We start from the raw sequence: 4,824 nt of genomic DNA, 5'->3' as shown, positions 1-4,824 counted from the left end.
CACAGGGCCTGCTAGCAGGTTCCCCGGCGCTCCAGCCGCCGCGCTTCCCTCTCCGCGCCCGGTGGCGCCCGCGGGCTACCAGCGTCCTGGCCCCACCCCACGCGTCCTGCGGAGCTTTCCTTCCCGAGTGTCCACACCTGTTAATTGACGCGAAGGATACGGACGTCTGGGGACCCAGCGCCTCCCGGACTTCTTTAACACTGCCAGGCAGAAGGCGGGGGTCCTTGCCTCCTCACTCATGGCCGCTTGCCGCCCCCAGGTTCCCCCATCTCTGCCAAAGGCAACTCCTTCTTCTGAGCTCCTCAGGTCCCAAACCTTGGAGTCAATTTTCACTCTTCTCTTTTCATCAGCTCCTATACCCAATCCGTCAGCAACTCCTACGGGTTCTCTCTTCCAAATATCTCCAAACTTTGAAGCCAGCCTGTGGAGCAGCCAGCCTTGGGTCAGCTCCCGGTTTCCCAGTAAAGCCCCTCTGCCGACGTGGGGTTGTGGGTGAAGGAAAGTGTAGAGATTACTGCCAGGCCCCCAAAGCAGGGAATTCAGGACGCGGCGGGCGCGGGGGCGGGGGGGGAGGGGGGAGGGTGGCGCTCAAAACACCCAAACTCCCTGCTGGGGTCCAAGAGAGCATTTTTAAGGCCAGGTGAGGGCCTGGAGTCCCAGCGTAGGGGATGTTCCTGCACAACTCTGATTGGTTGATGCTGAGGTTAACAGCGCCCAGTGTCAGGGGTTAAGGTTCTGATAGGTCTGTGGGCCACATGCGCATGGTCATCAGGTAGTTAATTTCTTCCATTTGGTGGGTGGTGGCTTGAGCATCTGCCAAACAACTCAGAAAGCGGGCAGATACTATTATCTACCGTACTTGAGAGAGGAGCTAAAGCAGAGGATTTAGGAGAGGCGTCTGGCCGGGGTTGTTGCTGTTCAGTCGCTCAGTCTTTGGAAGCCCATAGACTGCAGCACGCCAGGCTTCCCTGTCCTTCACCATCTCCTGGAGCTTGCTCAAATTCATGTCCATGGAGTTGGTGATGCCATCCAACCATCTTGTCCTATGCTGTCCCCTTCTCCTCCTTCATTCTTTCCCACCATCAGAGTCTTTTCTCATGAGTCAGTTCTTCACATCAGGTGGTCAATGTATTGGAGCTTCAGCTTCAGCATCAGTCCTTCCAATGAATATTCAGGACTGATTTCCTTTTTTAGGATTGACTGGTTTGATCTCCTTGCTGTCCAAGGGACTCTCAAGAGTCTTCTCAAACATCACAGTTGAAAAACATCAGTTCTTCAGCGCTCAGCCTTCTTTATGGTCCAACTCTCACATCCATACATGACTACTGGAAAAATCATAGCTTTGACTATACGGACCTTTGTTGGCAAAGTTTTGTCTTTGCTTTTTAATATGGTGTCTAGCTTAGTCATAGCTTTTCTTCCAAGGAGTAAGTGTCTTTTAATTTCATGGCTGCAATCACCATCTGCAGTGATTTTGGAGCCCAAGAAAATAAAGTCTGTCACTGTTTCCATTGTTTCACCATCTATTTGCCATGAAATGATGGGACCAGATGCCATGATCTTAGTGTTTTGAATGTTGAGTTTTAAGCCAGCTTTTTCACTCTCTTTCACTTTCATAAAGAGGCTCTTCAGTTCCTCTTTGCTTTCTGCCATAAGGGTAGTATCATCTGCATATTTAAGGTTATTGATATTTCTCCTGCAGTATTGATTCCAGCTTGTGCTTCATCCAGTCCAGCATTTTGCATGATGTACTCTGCATGTAAGTTAAATAAACAGGGTGAAAACATACAGCCTTGTTGTACTCCTTTCCCAATTTTGAACCAGTCCATTGTCGCATGTTCGTTTCTAACTGTTGCTTCTTGATCTGCATACAGGTTTCTCAGGAGACAGATAAGGTGGTCTGGTATTCCCATCTCTTTACGAATTTTGCAGAGTTGTGATCCACACAGTCAAAGGCTTTAGTGTAGTCAATGAAGCAGAAGAAGATGCTTTTCTGGAATTCTCTTGCTTTTTCTATGATCCAACGGATGTTGGCAATTTAATCTCTGGTTCCTCTCTGCCTTTTCTAAATCAGGCTTGAACATCTGGAAGTTCTTGGTTCATGTACTGTTGAAGCCTAGCTTGGAGAATTTTGAGCATTACTTTGCTAGCATGTGAAATGATTGCAATTGTTCAGTAGTAGGTACTTCACAGAGGAGCTAAAGCAGAGGATTTGGGAGAGGGGTCTGGCCCTGGAAGACCCAATAAGGTCCTGGAGGGGAACACACCCACCACCTCCACTGACGCCCCCTCCTCCAAGCCTCCACTACCTCTCTCAGCCTCCCCACAGTCCACCCACTTTCCTGCTACACAGACTGGTCTCCAGCAGGGGGACCTGTAAACCCAGTAGTAAGATCATGACCCTCTTCAGCCAAAGCTCCAAAGGCTCCCATCTCACTTGGGGTAAAACCCCAAACCCCCTCGGGGGCTCAGCAGCCCCACAGGACCTGGCACCCCTCTCACCTCTGTCATCCCAGCTCCTTTAGCCTCAGCGTCTGTTCCGCAGCCACGCTGCCTCATCCTCAAGCTGGGCATGTTCTTGCCTCAGATCTTTGGCATTTGCTGTTCTCTGGAGCCCTTTTCAGGCTTCCCAGGTGGTGCTAGTGGTAAAGAACCCATCTGTTGATGCAGGAGACTTGAGAAACACAACTTCAATCCCTGGGTCAGGAAGATCTCCTGGAGGAGGGCATGGCAACCCACTCCACTATTCTCGCCTGGAGAATCCCATGGACCGAGGAGCCTGGTGGGTTACAGTCCATGAGGTTGCACAGAGTTGGACACAACTGAGGTGCCTGAGCAGGCAGGAGCCCTTTTCTCCCAGAGTGGTCCCCAGTCACTCCCTCTCCTCCTTCAAGTCTGTTCAGGTTACCTTCCTGACCACCCTCTTGAATGTGGCAGCCTCCCATCCCCACCACCCTCCTCTGCCTGGTCTTTCTCTTCTCACTACCATATAATTGATTAATTTTGTTGTATGTCTTTCTCCACCCAGTATAACATAAGTCCCCAAGAAGGCAGACATTTTTCTCTGTTGACTGCTATATCCCCAGCTTCTAGAGCTGTACCTAGCCTGTAGGAAACATACATCAGATGTTTGTTGAATGACTGAGTGGATGAAATGAGCAGCTGCATTTGGTAGCACTTTGTAATCTGCTCAGCCCTAAGCTAATCTAATGGAAGCAGGATCTGCAGGGAGCCAGGAAAACACATCATGTCTCACTTTTATGAACAATTTTCATTTTCCAATGAAAATTATACAAACTTAGGACAAGAATTTCAAAAGTAATGAGAGAGTATGCAGTGGAAAGGGAATCCTGAGACCACCAATCCCATTTCTCAGAGGAGAACGTCATTGGCGGTTTCCTATGAATTCCTCCTGATTAAACTATGAATTACCCACATATGGAGTGACAGAGCAGACACAATTATCATTTTTTTAAATCCAAGGACACAAAGAGAAGGCAAAGAAATCTTAGGCTACCTGTGTCCTCTGATGGGCTCAGTGCCTAAGGTAAGACCATGGGGAAACGTGTGCACAGCTGTGCACCAGTGCTCCCGGCACCTTCTCACACGGTCACACACGCACCCTTAAAGGGAGGCGGGCCCCAGCGGCCAGAGGCCTTGAGGGCACCCTCCTCACCCTCAGTCACACTGTCCTGCGGTTCTCGCCTCCCAGGAGGAGCACATGCATATAGCGACACAGAGCATCTTGCTTCTGCCTCTGTGTCCTCAAGAAAAGAAGCCAGCCTCCATCTCCTTAGGGCCCACACTTCCGAGGGGTCTGGCATCCCTGTTCCACCTCAGGCTGAAGGAGAAAGAGGAGAGGGATGTTTTGTCTGTTTCTCCAAATGGGAAACAAGGCCCTGCGATTGATTCTTTGCCCACAGCTGAGGTGGTCAGGATGCAGAGCCAGCCATGGCTGGCAGCTCAGATCCTCGGCTCAGTGCAGAGGCCTGAGTTGGAGGGATGGGGCACTAAGTGATGGGAGGGGGAGCCAGGGTGGTGTGCAGGTCAGTGTATCCAACTTATGTCCTAGTATCAGGAACAGAAGATGACCCAGTGCATGACTGCAGTTAGATGAAATGTCTGGAAAGGGCGTATTTAGAGAAACAGAAAGCAGATCATGGAGGGCTGGGCTGGGAGTGGGAGTTGGCTGCAGGGAGAATTGAACAGAATTACCCCAGTAATTGATAAATCAAATGGAAAAAAAAAAATAGTAAGGATATAGAACATTTGAAAACTAAAACTATAACAAATGGCTTGCTCAGTTCAGTTCAGTTCAGTCACTCAGTCGTGTCCGACTCTGCGACCCCATGGACTGCAGCACGCCAGGCCTCCCTGTCCATCACCAATTCCCAGAGTCCACCCAAACCCATGTCCATTGAGTCGGTGATGCCATCCAATCATATCCTCTGTCGTCCCCTTCTCCTCCCGCCTTCAAGCTTTCCCAGCATCAGGGTCTTTTCAAATGAGTCGTTTCTTTGCATCAGGTGGCCAGAGTATTGGAGTTTCAGCTTCAGCATCAGTCCTTCCAATGAATATTCAGGACTGATTTCCTTTAGGATGGACTGGTTGGATCTTGCTTGCTAACAAGTATCAATTATTGGGGTAATTTTGTTAAACCCTCCCTTTGACAGTGAATTTAAAAAATTTTTCCTATAATTTTAACTATTTTTACTTTGTATTCTGAGACTAGTAGATGAATACAAGTTCTGAGTGGTATCCTTTTTTGTCCTTATAAAGTGACTCACTTTATAAAATTCTTTTGGACTCATATATTTTTATACC

This window comes from Bison bison, unplaced genomic scaffold (genome assembly GCF_000754665.1).
Source record: "Bison bison bison isolate TAMUID 2011002044 unplaced genomic scaffold, Bison_UMD1.0 scf7180017864487, whole genome shotgun sequence".
NCBI classification, from domain to species: domain Eukaryota; kingdom Metazoa; phylum Chordata; class Mammalia; order Artiodactyla; family Bovidae; genus Bison; species Bison bison.
Note: the sequence above shows the minus strand (reverse complement) of the source record.